This window comes from Vulpes lagopus, chromosome 11 (genome assembly GCF_018345385.1).
Source record: "Vulpes lagopus strain Blue_001 chromosome 11, ASM1834538v1, whole genome shotgun sequence".
Classification (NCBI taxonomy): domain Eukaryota; kingdom Metazoa; phylum Chordata; class Mammalia; order Carnivora; family Canidae; genus Vulpes; species Vulpes lagopus.
In genome coordinates this window covers 82,214,916-82,242,862 of record NC_054834.1, presented here as the reverse complement: position 1 = coordinate 82,242,862, position 27,947 = coordinate 82,214,916, and the positions used below count along the sequence as shown (strand labels likewise).

The 27,947-nt window shown below is 39.0% G+C and overlaps 1 pseudogene; it reads right to left on the bottom strand.

Annotated features, from left to right (window-relative positions):
• Nucleotides 1–8,419: 8,419 nt before the first annotated feature.
• LOC121471684 lies at nt 8,420–14,815 on the bottom strand (annotated as a pseudogene).
• Nucleotides 14,816–27,947: the final 13,132 nt, after the last annotated feature.

Sequence of the window (27,947 nt, the reverse complement as noted above, 5' to 3'; positions counted from 1 at the left end):
ATGGTAATCAACAGTTAGCGAAAGTAGCAAACTGTCACCATATCATACATCATGACCATGTTTGGCTTATTTAAGGATCAATGGTCTTTGATTAACAATTTCCTCCTGAATTTCCAATCTGGATGACTTCATGCATATTTGAAACGTATGGTAAATATTTCACTATAAAATAAAGAATGATATCAAATTGCATTTGTTTAATTAAATTCCTTGCTGTCTGTTTTATTCAGATGTGTACACAATGCCATTTGTATGGAACGCTAAGTAAAAAGTAACAGTTAATATTGGGGGCTATTGCTATAAAAGTATGTTATCTTTTATATATATCACAGCATTACTTATTATCAGCTTCACACATAGCACTTTGCCTTTGATTTACGCAAACAACTGTAAATGTTTTATATATTTGTGAGGAAGTGAATGATATTAGGCCATCAATCCATGGGGACTGCAAATCAGGAAAAAAAAAAAGAAAGGCTATTACATTTCAGAAGCTGTTAAATCAGTCGTGCCCCCTGGCTGATTTTGTCAGCTATATTTGCTGTGGGTAAAACCGTTGATGCCGGGAATGCTGGAGCGGCCCTGAGAGTGTTGGAGAGTAAATAGCAGCAGAGTTGTAAACTACACCACACATCTCACACTTACCGCATAAGCCCGGCTTACACTTTCCTCTGAATAAATCCAGCAGCTTTAAAAAGAGCAAGACAGAGAAATAAAGAAAAGGGGAGGGGACAAGCAGGCAAAACTGGGCCCATGCCTTCTGTCACTGCCTCCAGCTCTGGCCCCTCAGCAGCCTGCCAACAGGACACTGCTCTGCCAGTTGTAAATTTTAATTGGCCATCTGGGGAAAGCACAAACCACTGACTAGAGATTAATCAGCAAATTAACCTAGGCATAATACACATTTCCCCACGGACCGGCAGCAGCTCCAGGCTGGGCCGGAGCAGCCGGGGATGCGGGACGACTTGCGTAGAACGCTGTTGCTGCTCCCTGCCTTGCAGGGGAACATCTTCTCCGAGTCCTGAAATTCCCTTCCGTGTGACCTTTGTTAGTGCCCTGATTTGTATGGCAGTTGCAAAGAGCTTTTTTTTCTTCGTCGTCTTCTTCTTCTTCCTTTTTTTTTTTTTTTTTTTGTAAAGTGCTAAACACAGATGGCGCAGGTACTGTGATTGCTGGAAAAAGTGTTGATGAATCAGTGCAAGTGACAACTTTTCTCTAGTGGGCTATTCACTTGGCTTGCTAAGGTACCTCCAGGAAGAAACAATGGTGTCCCTGGATTGTTACCAGCTTGGTGAATCACCCGGGGCATCACGTTTATTTAGGCAGTTTCTCGAGTGACGCTGTCTTTTCATGGCCTCTGCACTGTAAAAGCAGATCTGGAAATAATACAGCCTCCGTCTTCAAGTCTAGGTCATAAAGAATTAATTTAAAAGCCAAATGTACACGTATATAGGATGGTATGGCCTCAGCTTTTTCAATGAACCGTCTTCTCATTAGCTCATGGCCATGCCCCAAGCTGAGCCAGGGAAAGAGGTGGCCACTAGAGAACAGATGTATATAGGGGACGGACACCAGGAGGGCAACGTGAGGGAAGGAAGGGAAATTTGGGGGGTTTTGATACAGAGTGGAAGTGAAAAGATGTGCCAAAAAAAAAAAAAGTAGTCTTTACACCGCTTTTGGAACAATGGAAGGGCTTTGTGCGTAATAAGGAAGGATCTTGAAGAGCCAGAGTGTCACGAAGGTGATACCACAAAGCCCAAATAAAGGATACATTGAATAACCTTGTCTGAAGGGGACTGAGGGATATTGGAGGATGACATGGCTGGGGCAGACCAGGGAAGAACAGATTTTCCATCTTGCTATCAGCTGCATCTCTAGAAGTTAGCATAGTGCTTAGACATCGTGGTCTGTTGCAGGCACTCAGTATTTTTCAGTGAAAGACATCTCCAGCTTTAACATAATTAGAAGCCCTGGTGATAGCAGACATGCCTACTATTGCCTTTCCTGTCTGTAGTCCAAGCTGGATGAGAAGTAGGCTGTATGATGAGGGTCTCTATTCAAACCACCTCTTGAGACACCAATTCATAGAGACCTAGGATATCACTTGGTGCAAAGATCCTGATCAAAACATGGGTGAGCTGGTCAAGTCAAATTCTCTTCCTGGGAACTTGGAAATTAGACACCAAAAGACTCAGTTAGTTAGCAATGGGCTATAACAAAAAGACTGTGATAACAGGACAAAAGACAAAGTGGGCGAGGCAGTGCTTTGGGGTCATGTGCGAGCAGAGGAAGGCAATGTGTTAAAGAAAAGAATGGAACCGAATCGCCAGGAGAAGCAGCCTGTCTCAGTTCTGTATTTTCTGAAACCCACCTCTACTTCTTCTCCTGGCCTCTGATTTTATGTGATCTGAGTGAGATTACATGGCATTCTGATCATTGCAACCAAAAGAAGCTTGATCAGAACAACCATAAATAGTAATAGCACCATCACAAGCCAATGGTCTGAAAAGACAAATAAAACTAGTAACTGTCCCCCACCACTTCCAGTAAGTGAACAGAATTCAGGAACTCTGAAGCATGCTGGTCATTTTCAGAAATACAAGTCATGGTGGGTTATTTTATACGGCTCTGCTCTGACCCACCACTAAATCACACAGACCCATTTCACCTGCCTCTGGCAAAATAGATAGATTCTTTCCTTTCACAACCAGGTATGGATTTCTTTCTGTTTTATTACATTATTGCAAGCAATGCTGCCTGCCAAACCGCATGCCCTTAAACTGAAATGGCTTCTGGCCAAGCGCTGGATTATCTGTGACAGTAAATCAGTCAATATGCACGGCCTAGAGACCACAGCAGTTAAATAGATGTCTTTGGCTTCGGGTGGGGAAACCTTCCCTCAAATACCCAACTCCGCTCCTTTTAAGGCCTTCTAAGAAGGCCTTTTATTTAAATAGTATTTTGAGTCACCCCACAGTTTATCCTGAGGTTTGAGATGGAATATAAAGGCAAAAGAAAAGAGAAAATAGAGTAGGCAACAGTTCTGGATTAAGCACTAAATGTGGTAACTGATAAAAGGAAAAAATGTTAGAGTCGTTTGGAATTTGTAATATCAAAAAAAAAAATGCTTTTAAAAGTGTTGAAAGGTCTGGTCTCTGCCCATCGCATCGGACTTAAATGCTCTGGCTGTATAGACTACCTACTAGAAATAATTTCTAACTCAACAGTCATTGGAGAGTATAGTCAGTATTTTCAGTGTGCACTGGTGGACGGATTTCTTTATCTCCTCTGGGAGGGATATGATCCAAAGGTTAGAACGGGCTCAAATAAATTCTGTTCGGTTTGTGTGGTCTCCTCTGAATTATTCCAAAGCCTTCCTGTCTAGCGTCAACTCTGTTCCTCGACTTCATGTTATCTCAATTATATAAATGAAAAATTGGAGGAAATTGTATTTACTCATTTGTAAAGGCATGAGAGATGCTTGACAAGAAGATAACTGGAATACAAAAGTATAGAATAGTGTCATGATAATAACGATACTATTGATCACCTATTGTTATGCTTGCACATAGCTTTCCACACAGCATATATTTTAACAAAATAAAGAGGAAAGCGAGTCATGGTAAGATTTCTACTTGCTGTATTTCACTCGTCTAAATATCTTAAAATAACTTGCAGGGGATCCCTGGGTGGCACACGGTTTAGCGCCTGCCTTTGGCCCAGGGCCCAATCCTGGAGACCAGGGATTGAGTCCCACATCGGGCTCCCTGCATGGAGCCTGCTTCTCTCTCTCTCTCTCTCTCTCTCTCTCTCTCTGTGTCTATCATGAATAAATAAATAAAATCTTTAAAAAAAAAATAACTTGCAATCTTATATTATTTTATCCTTACATCTAAAATTAAAATAGTTTCCTGGGGAAGATCTCATACAATGTTGCTAAGATGTACCAATGGAGTCAAGGAAGCGAAGTACATAAGAGTCAGGTAAGTAATGGAAGATTAATTCACAACAGTGCCTACTACACAAAGTTTGATGTATATTTATGTATATGATGTGCTTACAAGAGTGACTTACAAAGTCCTTCAGAGGAGGCTTCTTCCTCTTTCGTCATTTCCTACCACGTTCTATATATCTCATCCCCCAGCCACCTGGGAATTTTCTGCTTCTGCATCACATCATGGCTTTCTAGGACTAAATATCTTGCACATGCTCTACTGCCTAACAGGCCCCTGACATCTTTCATTTCTCCTTACCTAGAAAACTCCCACTCATCATCTTCAAGATCTTGGTGGCATGTTGCTTTGTCACCTTCATGGAGAGTTAGTTGTTTTACCCTATAGACTCCAACAGCACCTTGGCCATACTGCCGTACCATTGCTTTAATTTTTATAACATTTTACGTTGAGATTTATCTGTTCACATATGTCCTCTCAACTAGGGTGTGAACTCTTTGTGGACAAAGCTCAACACTCAGCACAGTATTCCATATAAAGTAGACACTCCACGAAATGTTTGGTAAATGAGAACACTAATGAACTACTTGCAGCAATGGTAGCATTAGGGACACAGGCAAAGATCCTCCATTTTCTGAATGGAGCTCAGGACCAATCTTGTTTACCTTGATATTTCAGGTATAATTAAAGATGGCCTTGGCTCTCATAGCTTCTGTGATTTTATCAACTTTTTTTGGAAATAATGTTAGATGGTTAAATGTATAATTAAAGATGGCTTTGTTTTTCAAAGCTTTGAGGTGTTTTCTTTCCTTTTTTTTTTACAAACTGTGTTGAGAATAATACATATGTAATGAAATATTCTGAATTTAAGTTCACAATTCATTGAGCTTTGCTAGGTGTATATACCCTACAACTAGTGTAACTCATGCCCCCATCACAATATAGAACATTTCTGTCACCCCAAAAAGTTTCCTTCTACTCTTTTGCATTCAGTCTGCTCCAGGCCACTACCCCAAGCAACCACTACTCTTAATTCTATAACTAGAACCCAATGTAAATGGCATCATAAGTGTATGCATTTTCCTGTCTTACCTTTTTGCTCAAGTGGTTGTGTGTATCGTTGCGTTATTCATTTTTATTGCTGAGTAATATTGTATTATATGAGTGACATTTTTCTTATCCATTCTCCAAACAACATTTGAGTTATTACTAGGTTTTAGCCATTATGAAGAAAGCTGCTATGAATATTTGTGTATGTCTTTCTGTTATTATTACTTTTTAATTTCTTACCTAGAAGTGGAACTGCTAAGTCATGTGAAAACGTATATTTAGCTTTATAAGAAATTGTCAACATGTTTTCTTCAGTATTTGTACCATTTTATACTCCCACCAGAAATTTTTGAGAGTTCCAGTGGCCTTCAGCCTAATCAACACTACTGATGATCTTTTGTTTGTTTGTTTGTTTGTTTATTTGAGAGAGGATAGAAGGAGAAGGGGAGAAGCAGACTCTTCACTGATCAGGGAGCCTGACTTGGGGCTTGATCCCACAACACTGAGGTCATGCATGACCCTACCCAAGGACAGATGCCCAACAAACTGAGCCCCCCAGGCGCCCTTTGACTATCTTTTTTAATTCCAGCCAATCTATTAAGTATGAAAAGATACCTCATTGTGGTTCCACTCTGAATTGTCCTGCTGACTAATAATATTGAAGATTGTTTCATGTGCCTGTAGGCCATTTGAATATCTTTTTCAAATTCTTCCCATTTAAATCACTTGTCCATTTCAGGAAAGTAGAAGAGGTAGTAGGGATCTCCCTATCACTAAGTTGTGTAGGTTCTCTCTGTGGTGTACATGTAAGTATGTTGTCAGATATACATGTATTGAAAAATTGTCTCTCAATCTGAGGCAAGCCTTTTCAATTTACTGATGTTGTCTTTTGATCTATTATCTTTTCTGGATTAATATTAATGCATATTCATGAAATGAGATAGAAGCCATTTGAATATGCAATTGTTCCCACACCATTTATTGAAAACTCCGTAATTTCACCTGTTGAATTAGGTTGGCACCTTGTTGAAAATGACTTGACCAAAGATGTGTGGGTGAATTTTTAGAATTTCTAGTTACCTGTATATCTACCTTCCTACCAATGCCACACTATCATGATTACCATCGCTTTTTTGCTGTTTTTCTGTTTTCTATTGTTTCACTGATTCTAGTCATTAAAGCCTTGCAAATAGGTTTTAAAAGTCCTCCAAAGTTATTCTTTTTTTTAACTATTGTTCTCTATGGTTCTCAATATTGCTATATATTTTCATTTCAAACTTATAGTAAGTTCTTAGTTTCTTTTTTTTTTTTTTAAGTTCTTAGTTTCTACAAACTGCTTATTGAGATTATGATTAAGCTTGTGCTGAATCCATAGGCTATTTTGAGAAGAATGGACATCTTAACAGCATTGAATCTTCCTACACATTTTTAGTTAAAATTTTTTCTACGTATCCTATGTTTTTGATGCACTTTTCCAGATTTCATTTTCCAATTATTTGCTGTTAGATGCATACAATTGAATTTTATTTATTGATGCTACATTTTGTGATTGTGATAAATTCATTGATTCTTTCTAATACTTACTTGTAGATTATTTAGGACTTCCTACATAGATAATCATGCCATCTACAAATAGAGACGTATTTTGCCTTTCCAAGGCTTAAGTTTCTTTTTCTTTTCTTTTCTTTTCTTTTCTTTTCTTTTCTTTTCTTTTCTTTTCTTTTTTTTTTTTTTTACCATTATTGTACTGGGTCTCCAGTACATATTGAATAGAAATAGTAAAAGTTGCATTCTTGCTTTGTTCCTGACCTTAGGAGTAAAGTATTTCATCTTTCAACATTAAATATGATGTTTTATTTGTAGGTTTTAAAAGGTGCCCTTTCTTGGGTTGAGAAAGTTGTTTTCTATATCTCAGTTCCTAAGAGTTTTTATTTTATTAGGACACTGTTAAATACTTTTTATGCATCTTGTTTTGAACAATGATGAAATACCACACCAATTTTGAATTTATGGGATAAACTTATATGGTCATGGTGTATTCTTTTCTTTTATATATTGCTGAATTGATTTGCTAATATTTTGTTCAGGGATTTTGTGTCTATATGTCTGAGGAATATTTGTAATTAATTATCTGGTATTGTCTTCTAGGTTTTGGTGTTAGGTTTATGCTGGTTTCATAAAATAAAGGAAGCATTCACCTTTTTCTCTATTTTCTGAAAGAGTTTCTAAGATCATTAAAATTCCTTCTTTAAAATTTAGATAGAGGGGATCCCTGGGTGGTGCAGCGGTTTAGCGCCTGCCTTTGGCCCAGGGCAGGATCCTGGAGACCCGGGATTGAATCCGACGTCGGGCTCCCGGTGCATGGAGCCTGCTTCTCCCTCTGCCTGTGTCTCTGCCTCTCTCTCTCTCTCTGTGACTATCATAAATAAATAAAAATTTTAAAAAATTTAAAATTTAGATAGATTTTACCTGTAAAGTCATCTTGCTCCAGAGTTTCTTTATGGAGGAGCTGTTTTTTTTTTTTTAATTCAGATTTTTCAGTAGATGTATAGTTATTCTGATTTTCTATTTCTACTGTGTCAATTAGGGAAATTAGTGCTTTATAAGAAATTTCTCATTTCATTATAGTTATTTAATTTGACATAAAGATATTCAAAATATTATCTTTTTTATTTTAATGTCTGTAGGATCTGTAGCAATATTTTCTTTTTTCATCCCTGACATTGTTGGTTTTCTCTTAATTAGTTTTATCTAAGTATAATCAATTTTAGTAATTTTTTCAGAGAATCAACTTTGAGTTTGGTTAGTTTTCTATACTCTTTGCCTCTTTCCTACTGTGTTGTTTTTCCCATTATCTTAATTTATTTTTATTTCATGCAATTTGGGTTAACTTTAGTCTTTACTCACATTTATGAAATATGAACACCAAAATATGGAAGTCTTCATTTTGCAATATATACAAATATGAAAACATTAGTGGTAATAGTTCTTCATATATTCTACATACAAGATCCTTATAATATATATGATGGACAAATATCCTCCCCCATTTTGTGGGTTATCTACTTTCTTGATAGTCTTTCAAAACACAAAAGAGTTTTATTTTGATGCAATCCAATTTACCCTAGTTTTTCCTTCATTGCTTGTGCTTTTTGTGTGATAACTAAGAAACTAATGCCTATTTCAATATCTTGAAGGTTTGCACCCACGTTTTCTTTATTATTTTATTATGAATTTTAAATTATTTTTTAGACAGGAAGAGAGAGAATCTTAAGCAGGCTCCATATCCAGTGCAGAGCTTAATTTTACAACCCTGAGGTCATGTCCTGAGCCAAAATCAAGAGCCAGACACTTAAATGACTGAGCCACCCAGGTACCCCACACCTACATCTTCTTTTAAAAATTTTATAGGTGCTTTAACTTATAGGTTCTCTTAAATCTAGGTCTTTAATTAGTTTTGAGTTAATTTTATTTTTGGTGTGTGGTCCAACTCCATTCTTTTTCACATGGCTACCGAGTTTTCCCAATACTATTTGTTGAGAAGGTGAGAGGTTCAATACATGCATGGCATATCCAATTTTTGGTTTTGGTATCTGGTTATTAAGTATGACCAATATTTCTTCTTTTGGGCTCCCCTCATCAGTCAAGTTTAGGCATTCAGAAGAAGTTTGTTTACTTTTTCAGTAAATAATCTTTGCTCATCTTCTCCTACCATGGTAGTCCAAAAGGACTCAACTGAGTATTCATTTAGCCGGTCAGGCTCAGGCTGGGTACACTGAGCTAGAAGGCCTTTTCAGCACTTTTCTTTTGCCAGCTTTCCACTCACTCAAAGGAGCTTTTTCTTTTCTTTCTTCTACTGTTTCATTGGGCTGAGCTGATTTATCAATAGTTGCTTTTGCTACAGTGTGTCTTCAAGGGTCAATCCTTTTTGACTTCTGTATCATTTTGGTGTTAGAAGGTGAAGCAGGCCTGGCTACAATTTCAGATGTCAGGCTTCTTGACAGTACCTTCTTTCTCCATGCATCTTGAGAACTGGTTTTGGCACTAGATGAAACCATGTTTGATTGTAGTGATTCTTTCTCCCGAGGCCCTTTCCGGAATGTAACATTGGCAGTGGTTCTCCTGATGCCTTATTTTGCAGCATTCTGAGCACTGTTGTGGTGACTTCTGATAGGACCCACAGCAGCTGTCAGTCCTGAGAGGTAGCGCTCACAAGTCTAGTGGTGGTCATCATGTTTGGGGCTATGTCACTTCTCACTGTCACACTGTGGGTGTCTGTGGGCAGATGCTCTGGGGCTTTAGGGACAGGAGCTGAAATGTCTTCATTGTTGCAGAACTCTCATCACTGACTTTCTAAATGAATTAATCTTAGACTAAACAATTTAGCCACGGTAAGACCCAAGTGCAAGCTTCTTGGACATGTTAGCATCTTGCTCTGGTTTTTCTGTAGATATTTGTCTCTTTTTACTGTTGTTTTTAAGATGAAATACTTGGCTTAATGTCATGTGTTGATTTTGAGGGTCATCTTTAATTGGCACCAACTGTCCCATTTATCCTCAAAATTATGGGTGTCAATTGTTACTGTTGAATTGCTTAATTCATTATAAAGTCTTAAAGGAATACCATTTCCCCCATTGTTATATTATTTTTGTTCCCAGGAGGTCTACTGACATGTTCTTTACCAGATATTTTTGTTTTAAATTTCAAAACTTTTGTCTCTTCCTGGACCTGACCTTCAGAGTTCATCACGCTCTGGTCTCTACTACTGGATGTGTGATTTTCCTATTTGTATGCAAAAAAAGGTTTTTCAATATATGTTCCTTGAGTTTTTGTCTTCTTTGTTCTCTGAATGCGGGCTAGGGGCAGCTGCAACTCCTAGGGCTGGGGTGCTCATGGCTAGTACTTGAGGGGGATTCCTCTTGGCTCTGATAGTCTGGGACCATGCAAACCAAGGCCTATCTTTGTATTTTTTTAGGTCCCTTTTAATTTCTTTCAGTGATGTTTTGTAGTTTTTGGTATGTTCAACTCATGTACTTTTGTTGTTGTTCTTGTTGTTGTTAAATATATTCCTGAGGATTTATTTTTGATGGTATTGCAAATGGAATGATTTCATTTCAGATTGTTCAGTGCCAGCGTATAGAAATACAATTGATTTTTGTATATTGATTTTATATCCTGCCAGGTTGCTGAACTCATGTATTAGGTATAATAGCTTTCCTGTGGATTCTTTAGGATTTTCTATATGAGTTCATGTCATCTGCAAATAGAGATAGTTTCATTTCCTCTCCAATTTGGATGCATTTTATTTATTTTTCTTGCTCAATTGCACTGGCTAGAACTTCTAGCACAAAAATGAATACAAGTGGAGATATTGGACATCCTTGTCTTATTCCTGATCTTAGAAAACTTCAGTCTTTCAGCATTAAATATGTTAGCTATGGGTTTTCTGTAAATACTCTTTATGGAGTCGAGGAAGTTTTCTTCAATTTCTACAAAAATAAATGTATTTTTATCATGTAAGAGTGTAGGATTTTGTCAAATGCATTTTCTGAAACTGTTGAAATTATATGAACTTTGTCCTCTACTCTAATTTGATAGTACTCAGCCTCCAAATTCTTTCTCCCCTGAGGGCCTTGTGACTACTTGGTTTTAATCTTTGTAGAGTGAAAATGAGGTGGGAGGGTTCTAAACTCCAAGATGAAGCCTTTTGGCTGTCTTAGATGGATAACCAGGATTCCAGGATTTTCAAGAAATATTAAAAGACATCTTATCCCTCTTGCTCAGCTGGACTTCCAACATAGGAATTATCTCACCCAAATTAGTTTTCACAATCCTCTGATGCTGCCTCAATCCAGAACAATGGATTAAAATTGACCAATTAGAGTTAAGAAGAACCAATATTAAATCTATTGTGTACATTGTTTTAAATGTTCACAGTGAATGAGAGCTGACTTTCTTGTAAATGCTTACATATACAAGATCCAGTTTTTACGAACAAGAATTTCAGTAATAACCAATAATGTGATTAGCTTGTATGAAAAAAAGAGAAGGGAAAAAATCATGAACTTGTAGGCTATGTGGCTATGTTAGTATCTAATATCCGTATCAAGGCAGGTTACAATCCTCTCACACATAACATCAGTCAGGTGGTCAAGCCTGAAGGTACGTGTACTCTCCTGGACTTTACAATAGATGAGTAACATAAAGAATTACCAAATGTTCAGAATAAACTAAATAAGATGGTTTATGCTCTAGTAAATTGTGTCAAAGAAAAAATGGCTGAAAGAGCTGTGTATTTTAGCCTATAGAAAAGAAAAACTAGAGTAGTGACTAGTGAATATATGATTTTAAGGATTCAACCTTTCAAAAGATTGTTGTGTGAAAAAGAAAATAGTCCATCTTATCCTGACTGCCTCAAAGGTTAGAACTAGTACTAATCAATGGACAGAGACAAGCAGTCATTCACTATATGGAAGAACTCTGTAATGATACTTGTATACCAACAGTAAAGTAGTTTTCAAAAATGACTTAAAAGAGGGTAATAAGTGAATGAAAGCTATACTAAGGTTTTATCAAACCATGATAAAATGAAAGGCAGTTTGTGTGCCAGTGAGAATTTAGGAGAGTGTTGGAAGTGGGAGGAATATAGAAATAGAATCACTGATGCTCCCACGAGTATGTTGCTCAATGAAGTGGTCATCTATTAGGTTCACAAAGTCACCTAGCTGACCTTATGTGAAACCAAATACACGCATACAGAGTTAAATTCACACAAACAGATTATGCCATGATCACAAATCACAGATTGTCAATGGATGACTTAGAAAGGACAATTGCAAGAGCAGCAAAATGGGCATTTGGAGTCTCAGGCACCCTCAAAGAAGCATGGACCCTGCAGTATGTGTACTGATTCCTTTTTCTTTCCTCTGAAGTTTAATCCTCAAGAATAAAAAAAATACAGCTCTGTAACTTTTGTGTTGAAGACAGAGACTTTATAATAACATTCCTTTAAATACAATTGAATTCAGACCTTCCAAAATGGCTAGAGAATCTCACACTGGAAAGAACATCAGCCCTGACTGTTCCATCTCTGGTTCATCAAGGTTGATCTTCTCCTTAGGGATCTCGCACTAGTCCCTCTGCCACTATTACACAGGCTCAGGAGGTGCAGCTTCTTTGAGTCTGCTCATGCCAATAATGGACACATGAATTTGCTCTTAATCCAACAATAATGCACTTAAGAACAGTCTGTTAGAATAAGTCAATATTTTCTGAAAGCTATGTTCATAGGATTGAAAAGTACATGGCATCTAGCTATAATTTTCTTTTTAGGTATTTGTTACCTGAAGGATATTTTAGGAAGATGGAGTGATATCATTTATTTAAACTTGTTGACACTTATAGAGTGTATTTTTGAGTATTTCTCTGAATCATTTTTTTATTGGAGCCACACACCTAACGTTCAAATCCTAGCACTGCCTCTTAGAAGCTGTAAGCTATTTCAATTATACAACCTTGGTTAAATTACTTAATGTAATCCCAATACCCTCAATCTGTAAAGTTATAAGGATAAGAACACCTGTTTTAAAGGGTTATTGTGTGAATTTAATAAGTTGATATGTGCAAGGTACTTAGAACAGTGCCTAGAGAATTATACATGCTCAATAAATGTAATACATATCAAAAACATTCATTGAGTACCTATATCTATAATGCAGAGGTTGATTGGAGTCACACTTTTTTTTTTACTATCTATGAATTCCAGGTGTTCTTACATTCTCCTCACTCATCTCTTATTTAGGTGTTCAGCTATGGCTGTTCTTTCTTTATTTCTCACAAATCCTTTAAAAAAGAAAAAATAACATATTTCTTCTTCCAGATTTCCATAGTTTCCTTCTCCAAAGTACCATGCCTTTGTATGTGTATCAAGTTTTCCACACTGTTTTGGGGAGATGGAGGAAATTTACATATAGAAATGCAAAAAAAAAAAAAAAAAAGATTAACAAGTGGATATCCTCTTTTAAAAGCCATTCATTGGCTTTTCTGATATGGTACCCAGCCTCTCCCAATCTCCACACTCTCCTCTCCCTTTTCAGGCCAATAACCATGACAGCAAAAGCAAGCAATTAAAAAATATTCCTCTCATATTTGAATACCAGAGAAATTCAATCTCTCCAGCCCAAATAGCCACAAACTCAGCTCCAGGGCAACACAGACAAGGTGAAGTTGAAATGATTATTTATACAGTCTGATGGATCTCTTTATTAGTGACTTTTTCTTCTCCCATGCTTCATCTGAAGGGAGAAGGGCTTTTAGTCCTCTTGTTACATACATAATGGAATTTCTCTAGATCTTCTAAGAGAAATCATGATAAAAGAAATGATTTCTAATTGCATCTGAACCTTTACACAAACTGACAAAGCTTTCCTTTCATATATATATATATATATATATATACATATATATATAATTGTATTGATATGTATCAATAGAAGTGTACCTATTGTGTCATTCAATCTCATATTAAAATTTGGTGCTTTTTAGACTCGAGGCTGGGGTAAAATTAGACACAGTCAAGGAACTCAGCAACTCTTCATTGCTGGCAGTAGCATTCAGATTATGGTTATGAACATGTTGGAGTAAGTTCAGATCTAGCCGTATAAAGTATCAGGAATCAGCAGAGCTGGGTTGGGTCGGTTCTTCTACTATCTCAGAAGCCTTATAAAGTCTCTGAGCTCCACGGGGGCCTGTATTGTAGCCTCTGTACTATATCAGTTTCACATTTCCAATTCCCTATATTTTCCCAAACACAAAGGGAATCATATACTAAAGGGAAGCAGCTTGCATAGTAGAAAGTGCATGAGTCTTAGAGTCAAATTGAGTTATAATCCAATGTCTATCTTTGGACATTTATAATCAATAATTATTCTCTTGCCACATTTTTGTGAGGATTAATGGAAATAATACACATGAAGGTTTTGGCACAAAATGTCAAGTTTTTTAAGTTATAGAATTAGGAATGATAGATTGTTTAGGTGTTTGTTTGATCTTTGAGATAGGGACTTGAATCTAACCAAATTCTGAGGAAATCTGAATCTCCAAAACAAAACCATTTTAAAGGAAACATCATTTATAAAACTTGCTGGTCATATGAAACTATGTTAAAATTTTAATCACATTGCCTGCAATACAAACTAAAATTATATCCTTTAAAAAAACCAAAAAAATAATGTCCTTTTTTTATATTACTTCTTTATGATATAGCAAAATACATCATTAGCAGTCAGAGTGAATGCAATTAGTCTACGTTGCACTTGAGATTAATACATTCTTTCATTGAAGGGGCTCTGTTATGATTTGTCCAAAAGGTGAAATGATTATCCACAGTGTGCAGCTGGGAATGCTACTATACAGAGGTGCAGTGCTTTTCAGTTCTACCAAGGCATGCGTCATCGTATTATAGGAGCCTAAACCACCAACTTCACTGTCTAAACTTGAGTTGAGATGGTCAATTAAAACCACCGCTCTTTTTGGGCTCCTTGGTATTTTGGGGATGGAGAGAGTCAAATAGATATTCTTATGAGAGAATACTACACACTTGTGTGGAATGGGAATATGGCCTATTTTTCAAAATTCCCCTCAGACTGCCATGCAATGAAGCATGATGAATTTAGACACAATGAATTTAGAACAAAACACCATACTGAGCAGCCTCCTTGGACGCAGTCCCTACCCTCAGGACTCACTGGGTGGGCTGACCTCATGGGAACACGGCCTTTCTTGCGGCCTCTGTCTTCATTACCACTGACCATCTGGTGCCCCGACCCAGGACCACCAAACACAAACGACCAAGAATTTCTAAAGCTTATCCTCCACCCTGAAGAGCCTCATCCTTCCTCTGCTGTAAATGGACTCACCAGGATGTAGATTTCCAGAAAATAATTTTATTTGTAACCTAGTTGAAAGTTCTCCCACATGGGACTGAGGACTCTCCGACTTTCTCCCTCAACAGTGGCTATGCTAGCTCTATTCTACGCCCACGGGCAAGTCGTCCTCTGTCCCCTCGAGTTTCTCTCTTAGCCCCTGCCTCCTCTCTAATGCAGCTATCTTGAGTAATGCCATATAGTTCTTTATCTTCACCCACAGCTGAATAGGCCAGAGGTTTTCAGGGAGACAGAAACTGTATCAGTTATCTTAGCAGAAGAAAATGAGACAGAACTGCCAACCGGCTATTAGAAAATGAAAAAGGCACGAAGAGAAGGACACTTTGTGTGTTAAACCAAGGTTAGGGGAGCAAAGGGGGTCAATGAAGCTCAGAGGCCCAGAGGAGAGCCTGCAGAGCGGGGACTCGGACTTCTGAGGCTGAAGCGCCGTCTGGCTGATTCTGAGTTTTCTGAAAGGAATGTACTGAGGCTGATTTTAAATAGCACAGAAAAATTGCAGGCTGCAGTGAACGGCTACTTGTGGGATCAGTTGTCATTGCAGGGATAAAGAGCTATCACCTGACTGGATTTGGGTGCAAACAGGAAAGCCCAAGTCCTTTTGAATTCATTCAGCCTTCGGGATTCTCTCTAGGGCCTCTTTTTACAAAATATCATGGAGACCAACTGGCAAAGTATACACGAGTTCAACCTCAGTGTCAAAAAAACACAATACAGATGTATGAGTTTAAAGCTAAAAGACAGTAGTGTAATAATCATTATGGCCAAACATGGCTACTCAATATCTATGCATACTCTTCTATCCAAATTTGACTTCAGTATAATGACAGAAACCACTTTATTCTTTGACTCAACAAAATTCTTCGTTGTTCAAAGACACTCCCGACCTTTTTCAAACAGGTAGATGCAATGTCCCAAAAGTCATTGGGTTCATTTCTAAGATATAGCCATGGCATCCCCATTAGTTGAGAATGAGCTAGGAGCTCTCCATAGCCTAATTCCCACGGTCCAGCAATCATTATGTGATCACAAAAATCCCTGAAGATTCTTAATGCAGCATTTTGTCTGTCACTGATATGCGCCCCAAGATCACAAAGTGCAATTGCTACTGAGAGATGGTTCTAGTATCTGGAACAAAGTAAACTAATTACTTGACAGACTATTATGCAACATTTAAAAATATGCCCCCCAAAATCAAAACAAAACATGTAAACAAAATTTTGTAAATGCTTCAGGAAGTTAACAAGAGAACATTATATGTAGAGATGTAAAAGAAGAGGAAAAGAGGGAAAATCGGTGGCTGGGAAGAAGGAAAAAGAAGAAAACAGGAGAGTGAAAAAGAAAGAAGAAGAAAGAAGAAAGCATCTTCCAAAATGGTAACAGTAGTCACTAATTTTATACTCAGAAAAAATTGCATATAAGAGAAGTAAAGGTGCTCTACTTGGTTGAGGCAATTTCCTTTGGGCAGGAAGACTCTCTAAACTCCTGGGAAACAAGACGTTCCTCTAAAAGGGAGTCAAGTCCTGTGTTCTCAGCCTAACTTCTGTAAAGCCCTTAGAACAGCACCACACTCAAACTCAACTAAACACAACAAATAGATAGGATTGGACTTACTGTTTCTTCTTTATAAAATTCTAGTGTCAAGAATTTTGAAAGATTTGTAAATATTCATTAGCATCAGCAGTAATTTATATTGTATATCACTTTGTATCTTTGTCATAGATTTTCCTGGAACCTAAATAACAACAAAAAAAGAAATGTTGTCTCATAATGTTGTCTGTAGAATTTTGGTAACCTCATTTATTGATGTTGAAATGTTAAGGCTGAATTATTGTTGAATGAACCCCTGTAGCACAGAATGTCCATGTTCTAGCCACCTGGGGTTTTACCATTTGTTCCACATTTGGTTTTACATTTGTTACCTCACCTTCATGTGAACACAGAGAACCGCAAGTTGAGGAGAAAAAAGCAATTTTCTGCAGAAGTTAATTCCCGTAGCTTCTTGATCAGGAGTTCTGTGGGTAGATATGAAATCTTATGTGTATATAAGGGGAAGCCATTTTGGGTGCCTAAGTGGCTCGGTCAGATAAGTGTCTGCCTTCACCTCAGGAAAGATCCCGGGGTCCTGGGATTGAGCCCTGCATCGGGCTTCCTGCTTAGTGAGGAGTCTGCTTCTCCCTCTGCGTCTGCTGCTCCCCCTGCTTGTGTTTCTCACTCGCTCATTCTCTCTCAAATAAATAAGATCCTTAAAAGTAAAAAATTTAAAAAAATTAAGTAGAAGATATTTTGTTAGTTTTTGGTTTAGTACAAAGGGTTAATATATTGGTTGGCTTGAGCTGTCATTCTGGTTTTCAATTTTAAGTAAAATAATTTACAAGGGGAAAAAGCAATGTGAACCGTCATTGAATTTCCCTTCAAGTTTGGAAGATTGTGATGGGCTTCTCCTTGTTACATAAGGATAAGGAGATGGCACTGTCATAGCTTTAAATGTTCCAATCAGCTGTATAAGTAGCATATTTATACCACTGTTCATATAGAAAACAATTAGTGATTACATTCAATGCTAATCTTTTGCCATCTTTTGTCTTATTCTCAAGTGATTAAATTTTAATATCTAAATAAAATTGGTTTACATTCTTGTCTTGCTCTAAGAATGCTAACTAGAACTCAAGCTTGTTGACCTCTGTGAGTTTTTTCTACTGATTGTTAGATTTTGCATGCCTTGGGCAATTTGGGTACTTATGGTTAGAGTCCAAATTAATGTATATACATGGTATATGGTGTTTAAGTTAAACTAGTACATTTCAGGCTAGCAAATTTTGCTACTTGCATGGAGGGAAGATATAAATTCCATGATTTTGTCATTGTGACGACTCATGAATATGCCATTGTGTACCACCTTGCTGCTAAAGAAACTCACAATTTAATATGTGCCTTTAAAAACATGTAAATAGGGATCCCTGGGTGGCGCAGCGGTTTGGCGCCTGCCTTTGGCCCAGGGCGCAATCCTGGAGACCCGGGATCGAATCCCACGTCGGGCTCCCGGTGCATGGAGCCTGCTTCTCCCTCTGCGGGTGTCTCTGCCACGCGCGCTCTCTCTCTCTCTCTCTCTCTGTGACTATCATAAATAAATAAAAATTAAAAAAAAAACCATGTAAATATAATTTCTCCCGGCTATTTCATTGTTAAGTGATCTGATAAATAATTTAGTTGAGATTGTGGCCCTATTTTTTTTGTTTTGTTTTTTTTTTTTGTTTTTTTTTTTTAATTAACTTTTATTGGTGTTTAATTTACCAACATACAGAAAAACACCCAGTGCTCATCCCGTCAAGTGTCCACCTCAGTGCCCGTCACCCATTCCCCTCCAACACCCGCCCTCCTCCCCTTCCACCACCCCTAGTTCGTTTCCCCGAGTTAGGAGTCTTTATGTTCTGTCTCCCTTCCTGATATTTCCCAACATTTCTTTTCCCTTCCTTTATATTCCCTTTCACTATTATTCATATTCCCCAAATGAATGAGAACATACACTGTTTGTCCTTCTCCGATTGACTTATTTCACTCAGCATAATACCCTCCAGTTCCATCCACGTTGAAGCAAATGGTGGGTATTTGTCGTTTCTAATTGCTGAGTAATATTCCATTGTATACATAAACCACATCTTCTTTATCCATTCATCTTTCGATGGACACCGAGGCTCCTTCCACAGTTTGGCTATTGTGGCCATTGCTGATAGAAACATCGGGGTGCAGGTGTCCCGACGTTTCATTGCATCTGAATCTTTGGGGTAAATCCCCAACAGTGCAATTGCTGGGTCGTAGGGCAGGTCTATTTTTAACTCTGAGGAACCTCCACACAGTTTTCCAGAGTGGCTGCACCAGTTCACATTCCCACCAACAGTGTAAGAGGGTTCCCTTTTCTCCGCATCCTCTCCAACATTTGTGGTTTCCTGCCTTGTTAATTTTCCCCATTCTCACTGGTGTGAGGTGGTATCTCATTGTGGTTTTGATTTGTATTTCCCTGATGGCAAGTGATGCAGAGCATTTTCTCATGTGCATGTTGGCCATGTCCATGTCTTCCTCTGTGAGATTTCTCTTCATGTCTTTTGCCCATTTCATGATTGGATTGTTTGTTTCTTTGGTGTTGAGTTTAATAAGTTCTTTATAGATTTTGGAAACTAGCCCTTTATCTGATATGTCATTTGCCAATATCTTCTCCCATTCTGTAGGTTGTCTTTTAGTTTTGTTGACTGTATCCTTTGCTGTGCAAAAGCTTCTTATCTTGATGAAGTCCCAATAGTTCATTTTTGCTTTTGTTTCTTTTGCCTTCGTGGATGTATCTTGCAAGAAGTTACTGTGGCCAAGTTCAGAAAGGGTGTTGCCTGTGTTCTCCTCTAGGATTTTGATGGAATCTTGTCTCACATTTAGATCTCTCATCCATTTTGAGTTTATCTTTGTGTATGGTGAAAGAGAGTGGTCCAGTTTCATTCTTCTGCATGTGGATGTCCAATTTTCCCAGCACCATTTATTGAAGAGACTGTCTTTCTTCCAATGGATAGTCTTTCCTCCTTTATCGAATATTAGATGGCCGTACATTTCAGGGTCCACTTCTGGGTTCTCTATTCTGTTCCATTGATCTATGTGTCTGTTTTTGTGCCAGTACCACACTGTCTTGATGACCACAGCTTTGTAATACAACCTGAAATCTGGCATTGTGATGCCCCCAGCTAAGGTTTTCTTTTTTAAAATTCCCCTGGCTATTCGGGGTCTTTTCTGATTCCACACAAATCTTAAAATAATTTGTTCTAACTCTCTGAAGAAAGTCCATGGTATTTTGATAGGGATTGCATTAAACGTATAAATTGCCCTGGGTAACATTGACATTTTTACAATATTAATTCTGCCAATCCATGAGCATGGAATATTTTTCCATCTCTTTGTGTCTTCTTCAATTTCTTTCAGAAGTGTTCTATAGTTTTTAGGGTATAGATCTTTTACCTCTTTGGTTAGGTTTATTCCTAGGTATCTTATGCTTTTGGGTGCAATTGTAAATGGGATTGACTCCTTAATTTCTCTTTCTTCAGTCTCATTGTTAGTGTATAGAAATGCCATTGATTTCTGGGCATTGATTTTGTATCCTGCCACGCTACCAAATTGCTGTATGAGTTCTAGCAATCTGGGGGTGGAGGCTTTTGGGTTTTCTTTTTTTTTTTTTTTTTAGAAATTTTATTTTATTTATTTTTTTTTTTAATTTTATTTATTTATGATAGGCACACAGTGAGAGAGAGAGAAGCAGAGACATAGGCAGAGGGAGAAGCGGGCTCCATGCACCGGGAGCCCGACGTGGGATTCGATCCCGGGTCTCCAGGATCGCGCCCCGGGCCAAAGGCAGGCGCCAAACCGCTGCGCCACCCAGGGATCCCGCTTTTGGGTTTTCTATGTAGAGTATCATGTCATCGGCGAAGAGGGAGAGTTTGACTTCTTCTTTGCCAATTTGAATGCCTTTGATGTCTTTTTGTTGTCTGATTGCTGAGGCGAGGACTTCCAGAACTATGTTGAACAGCAGTGGTGAGAGTGGACATCCCTGTCTTGTTCCTGATCTTAGGGGAAAGGCTCCCAGTGCTTCCCCATTGAGAATGATATTTGCTGTGGGCTTTTCGTAGATGGCTTTTAAGATGTCGAGGAAAGTTCCCTCTATCCCAACACTCTGAAGGGTTTTGATCAGGAATGGATGCTGTATTTTGTCAAATGCTTTCTCTGCATCTAATGAGAGTATCATATGGTTCTTGGTTTTTCTCTTGCTGATATGATGAATCACATTGATGGTTTTACGAGTGTTGAACCAGCCTTGTGTCCCAGGGATAAATCCTACTTGGTCATGGTGAATAATTTTCTTAATGTGTTGTTGGATCCTATTGGCTAGTATCTTGTTGAGAATTTTTGCATCCATGTTCATCAGGGATATTGGTCTGTAATTCTCCTTTTTGGTGGGGTCTTTGTCTGGTTTCGGAATTAAGGTGATGCTGGCCTCATAGAACGAATTTGGAAGTACTCCATCTCTTTCTATCTTTCCAAACAGCTTTAGTAGAATAGGTATGATTTCTTCTTTAAACGTTTGATAGAATTCCCCTGGGAAGCCATCTGGCCCTGGACTCTTGTGTCTTGGGAGGTTTTTGATGACTGCTTCAATTTCCTCCCTGGTTATTGGCCTGTTCAGGTTTTCTATTTCTTCCTGCTCTAGTTTTGGTAGTTTGTGGCTTTCCAGGAATGCGTCCATTTCTTCTAGATTTCCTAATTTATTGGCGTACAGCTGTTCATAATATGTTTTTAAAATCGTTTGTATTTCCTTGGTGTTGGTAGTGATGTCCCCTTTCTCATTCATGATTTTATTAATTTGAGTCTTCTCTCTCTTCTTTTTAATAAGGTTGGCTAATGGTTTATCTATCTTATTAATTCTTTCAAAGAACCAACTCCTGGTTCTGTTGATCTGTTCCACAGTTCTTTTGGTCTCGATATCATTGAGTTCTGCTCGAATTTTAATTAACTCTCTTCTTCTGCTGGGGGTGGGGTCTATTTGTTGCTTTTTCTCTAGTTCCTTTATGTGTAAGGTGAGCTTTTGAATTTGAGATCTTTCCAGTTTTTGAATGTATGCTTGTATTGCGATGTATTTCCCCCTCAGGACTGCTTTTGCTGCATCCCAAAGATTTTGAACGGTTGTATCTTCATTTTCATTAGTTTCCATGAATCTTTTTAATTGTTCCTTAATTTCCTGGTTGACCTTTTCATCTTTTAGCAGGATGGTCCTTAACCTCCACGTGTTTGTGGTCCTTCCATATTTCTTGTTGTGATTAAGTTCTAATTTCAAGGCATTATGGTCTGAGAATATACAGGGGACTATCCCGATCTTTTGGTATCGGTTCAGACCCGATTTGTGACCCAGTATGTGGTCTATTCTGGAGAAAGTTCCATGTGCACTTGAGAAGAATGTGTATTCAGTTGAGTTTGGATGTAAAGTTCTGTAGATATCTGTGAAATCCATCTGGTCCAGTGTATCATTTAAAGCTCTCGTTTCTTTGGAGATGTTGTGCTTAGAAGACCTATTCAGGGTAGAAAGAGCTAGATTGAAGTCACCAAGTATAAGTGTATTATTATCAAGGTATTTCTTGAGTTTGGTTATTAATTGGTTTAAATATTTGGCAGCTCCCACATTCGGGGCATATATATTGAGGAGTGTTAAGTCCTCTTGTTGGATAGATCCTTTGAGTATGAGATAGTGTCCCTCTTCATCTCTCACTATAGTCTTCGGGGTAAATTTTAATTTATCTGATATAAGGATGGCAACCCCTGCTTTCTTTTGAGGACCATTTGAATGGTAAATGGTTCTCCAACCTTTTATTTTCAGGTTGTAGGTGTCCTTCTGTCTAAAATGAGTCTCTTGTAGACAGCAAATAGATGGGTCCTGCTTTTTTATCCAGTCTGAAACCCTGCGCCTTTTGATGGGGTCATTAAGCCCGTTCACATTCAGAGTTACTATTGATAGATATGAGTTTAGTGTCATCATATCTATTCAGTCCTTGTTTTTGTGGATTGTTCCACTGAACTTCTTCTTAAAGGGGAATTTTAAGAGTCCCCCTTAAAATTTCTTGCAGAGCTGGTTTGGAGGTTACATATTCTTTCAGTTCCTGCCTGTCTTGGAAGCTCTTTATCTCTCCTTCCATTTTGAATGAAAGCCTTGCGGGGTAAAGTATTCTTGGTTGCATGTTCTTTTCATTTAGGACCCTGAATATATCCTGCCAGCCCTTTCTGGCCTGCCAGGTCTCTGTGGAGAGGTCTGCTGTTACCCTAATATTCCTCCCCATAAAAGTCAGGGACTTTTTTTCTCTTGCTGCTTTAAGGATCTTCTCCTTATCTTTGGAATTTGCAAGCTTCACTATTAAATGTCGAGGTGTTGAACGGTTTTTGTTGATTTTAGGGGGGGATCTCTCTATTTCCTGGATCTGAATGCCTGTTTCCCTTCCCAGATTCGGAAAGTTTTCAGCTAGGATTTGTTCAAATACATATTCTGGCCCTCTGTCCCTTTCCGCGCCCTCGGGAACCCCAATTAAACGTAGGTTTTTCTTCCTCAGGCTATCATTTATTTCCCTTAATCTATCCTCATGGTCTTTTAATTGCCTGTCTCTTTTTTCCTCAGTTTCCCTCTTTGCCATCAACTTGTCTTCTATGTCACTCACTCGTTCTTCCACCTCGTCAAGCCTCGTCGTTAGGACTTCTAGTTTGGATTGCATCTCATTTAATTGATTTTTAATTTCTGCCTGATTAGATCTAAATTCTGCAGTCATGAAGTCTCTTGAGTCCTTTATGGTTTTTTCTAGAGCCACCAGTAGCTGTAAAATAGTGCTTCTGAATTGGCTTTCTGACATTGAATTGTAATCCATATTTTGTAACTCTGTGGGAGAGTGGGCTGTTTCTGATTCTTTTTTTTGAGGGGTTTTCCTTCTAGTCATTTTGCTCAGTGCAGAGTGGCCAAAAACAAGTTGTATTGGGAAAAGGAGAAAAAGAGAGAGAAGGAAAGAAAAGAGAAAAAGAAAAAAGAGAAAGAAGAAAAAAATAGGGGAAAAAGAGGAGAAAAAGAAAGAAAAAGAAAGAAAGGAGAAAAAAGAAAAAAGGGGGGGTGGGGGAAGCAATCAGAAATCAAGAAGAAAGAGAGAAAAAAAAAGCACAAAACAAAACAAAAACAAAAACAAAAAAAAAAAAACAAAAACAAAAACAAAAAAACAAAAAACAAAAAAAACCACGGGGGAGTATCTTCCGATTCTGTGTAGTTTAAGTCCCTTGACTTCCCTTGGAACTGGTCCGTCTCGCTGGTCTTCTGGGGGAGGGGCCTGCTGTGCTGATTCTCAGGTGTTGGCACTTGGGGGAGCTGCTCTGCCCCTGCCTGGTGCAGGGCTCGGTGGGGGTTGTTGACCCCGTGAGGCTCCGGGAGGAAGCCACAGTGGCGGGGGAAGCTCTGGGACCCTGGAGTCAGCTCCGGCATCCGGGGCTCTCCGTCTGCAGGGCCCGGGGGCTCCCGGGCGGGGCCGCTGATCTGCTCAGTTCCAGGCAGGAGCGTCCTTGCTGTCCTGGGCCCTCCCGGCCTCTGCCTGTCCCGGGGGAGGCCGGATCCTGGGCTGTGTCCTGGCGCCCTGTGCTCCGGGGCCTGCGCTGTTGGATTCGCGCTCCCGCCCCGCAGCCCCCTCCGCGGAGCCGCCGCCCGAGCCTCTCCGAGCTGTTCCCGGAGCCGCGCAGCCCCCTCCGCGCGGAGCTTCTTCCTCTGTGTGAGCCGCCGCCGCTGAGCTGTTCCCGGAGCCGCGCAGCCCCCTCCGCGGAGCCGCCGCCCGAGCCCCTCCGAGCTGTTCCCGGAGCCGCGCAGCCCCCTCCGCGCGGAGCTTCTTCCTCCGCCCGAGCCGCCGCCGCTGAGCTGTTCCCGGAGCCCCGCAGCCCCGCAGCCCCGCAGCCCCCTCCGCGGAGCCGCCGCCCGAGCCCCTCCGAGCTGCTCCGGGTCCCGCCGAGCGCTGCAGCCCTTAGGGAGCTCGGCGCATCTCCCCGGGCTGCAGTTCCTCTGTTACTGTCCCCGGGAGCCCGAGGCCATCCCCGCCTTTCTGGGGATCCTGCTCCAATTCCCGGGGAGCCCCTTTCCGCGGGGAAGGTTGGTGCAGCTCCTGCTCCTCCGGGACGGGCTCTCCTGTCCTGGGGACACTCGCCCCGGCCTCAGCCCGGCTCCTCGCGGGCCCCTCCCCCTTGGAGGCCTTTTGTTCCTTTATTTCTTTTTTCCCATCTTCCTACCTTGATAGAAGCGCGAACTCTTCTCACTGGAGCGTTCCAGCTGGTCTCTCTTTAAATCTCAGGCCGAATTCGTAGGTTTTCAGGATGATTGGATGGTTTTCTAGGTAATTTGCTGAGGACAGGTGACCTGGAGACCCTATTCCTCCGCCATCTTGCCCCTCCCCTCCTGTGGCCCTATTTTGAAAAGAACCTTAAATTTTGGCACAAAAATTACTTAAGAACCAAACATATTCTATTTGAATTATGTTATTTATTTATTTTTCCTTTAATTAAATTACAAAGTAATAATAAGCCAAAATAAACCGCAAAATGTTTGTGCACTTAAACATATTCAACGAACTTGCAGGATTGTTGAATTAAAGAATGGTTCAGGAGGACTTTCTTTGAACAACAGAAATAGAGAGACAAACTAATACGCTTACCTATCAGAATTAAGCACTCTGATCCATCAAATTCATCTTTGTTAAAATAATGAAGGAACAATATTTTCTAAAGCAATAAACTTTAATATATAAATTTCCATAGAAAAAAAGGCTATAATTGAGAAATGTTAGAAAGGGTTAAATATCTTATTCCATCTTTTTTCATTTTATATTAAAAAAAAAAAAACACACTTCTGGAGCATGTGGGTGGCTCAGTCAGGTGTCTGTCTTTTGGTTTCAAGTCAGTCATGATCTCATGAGTTGTGGGATAGAGCCCTGAGTTGGGCTCCACACTCAATGGGAAGGAAATCTGCTTGAAGATTCTCTCCTTCTGCTCCTCTCCTCCTTACCTCAAATGGGTAAATAAATCTTTTTAAAAATTAAAAATAAAATAAAACACTCCTTTAAGTTAGAATTGCTTTTTAAAAACCACTAACAGCAAACATCTGCTTTATCAGCTGATTTGCAGCTAAGTAATATAGAATACAGAGAAAAGAACCCATCAAGTTTGCACAGTGATGCCAGTAAAAACAACAAGAATGACAACAAAACCTTAATCTCTATTAAAGCTTCCTGTGAATACACTGGAAAATTAAGCATATGAAAATATTCCAAATCATAAGAAGTGAAAAAAAGGAAGAATTAAGAAGATAAAATACCAAGAGCAATCTGGCCAATTGCAATGAGTGGAGAAGAATAAAATTGCAAATCAAAAACTAAAACTGCAAAATTTGTTGTACCAACTAAGCAAATGGAACCCAACTATTCATGTGGGAGCACTTGAGACCAAATAGATGACTAGATGACTTGCTCAAATTACAATACAATGTATGTTCCTAATCAAAAAATTATAAACCCAACTTGAGCTGAGCTAATACTTCATTCTATTTATACTACCACTTAATTTGTCGAAGAAAATTGTTAATCAACCCACACAACTAGTTATTTGAAATCACCTAAATAAAACAGTTGATTGAGATGTCTGGGTGGCTCAGCCACTGAGCGCCCGCCTTTGGCTCAGGGTATGATCCTGAGGTCTTGGTATCGAGTCCTACATCGGGCTCCCCTCAGGGAGCCAGCTTCTCTCTCTGTCTGTGTCTCTGTGTCTCATGAATAAATAAATAAACAAAATCTTAAAAAAAAATAAAACAGTTGATTGAGAGTAGGGGTTTTTCACTTTTCAACCAGCTGTTTTGTCATTTAAGAGATGCTGTGCTAAATGGAGTAGTTTCTAAGGAAAGTTCTATTGATCTAACCCATTTTAGCCCTTGTAAAGAGTAAATGCAATAGACCACCAGGAAAGGGATCAGAAGACTGCTTTAGTAAAGATGACATTTAAGTCTGTGCCAGTATAAAGCTGGCTTTAAAAAGCTCCCATCAACAAGCCTAAAGCCAGACAATCAGCCATTATTATTCTAAAGAAATGGAGGGTGTTAATCAAACTGCTTATGTCACTAGGGAAAAGGGGTGGACCTTCTAAGTCACCACAGTCAGGTTGGTCCTGTTTATGGGGCCATTGCCCCTAGGAATCTCCACTATTCTGTCTGCAGATAGCTATGGAGCAGATGTCTTACGAGGTGATACTATTCTTTCTGTAACTATCTAAAATATCAGTCAACATTTTCTATCCCTAATGATGATATATTTTTTAATTGCTTCATAATAAAATGAATGGTTTGAGTTTAAGAACACAAGTAACTTCAGGCATCCTCTGCTATTTGGCAGTTCGTGTTACACCACTTTGCTTTTAAAAAGATCTACATTAATATCTATTTTTGCTAACCAAAAGAAACCCAAAGAGGATTCTTACTTTAAGAAAATAAAGGCAAAAAGTGAAAATAGAGATACTGCTTTAGAGAGACAATGCACACCAGCAGTGACAGTGGCCCTGCCAAGCTCCTTCCCAGGACTGCATTCAGCGTCTCAGCTGCAAGCCACCGTAGCTTTAAACGGTGTCTGGGAGCATCTGTGCTTTATCTCAATTTGTTTTGTGCATCTGTGAGTGAGATGTATCTGAAGGTATCAGAAAAACCTAAGAGAGGTTATTTTTTGGGTCTGGGAATGCTCAAAATTTTTCCATATAAATTAACAATAATTGCTTCTTCCCTTCACACCGTTCAGCTTACGAAGGTTTAATAGGCACGCTCTACATTGGAACAGTGGGGGCAACCTGTATAAGAAAGGAAATTTTACTTTCTTTGCCTCATTATCTCTGTTGTACAGAAGCAAAAGTAAATATTGCTAGTCATACTAAGCAGGGGTATTTCAAGGATCATGGGCGTGAGTTATAGAGCTCTCAAAGAATGGTGCTATGGAAATATATCCCATTGCTACATTTTAAACAAATGGGATTTCAGGCCCTTCAGAGAGTTGGATAATCCCTTCAAATCCTTAAAGATTTGAATAATAGCTATAAGTAATACTGGTATTTAGTAAATATAATTTGATAACTGTATAAAGATATAATCCTATGTAACTACACTTTCACAAAGGACAGTGAAGGAAACAAAAAGTTATAATACTCTGATTTCATCAAGTCATGTGATAAAATGAAGAGGCAGCTTTAATGCTAAAGAGATTTCCAGGAATTGTTGGGGACAGGAAGGAATATAAAAATAGTCCAGTAGAGGGGGTCATATGGGGCATAGACATAGGGGCAGTGTTGACACAAAGCAAAGGATCAAGAGGCATCACCACACCGAGCCCCGTATTTGTGACAGCAGGCATTAGGGGTATTGGTAGATGCTTAGGGACATATTTGT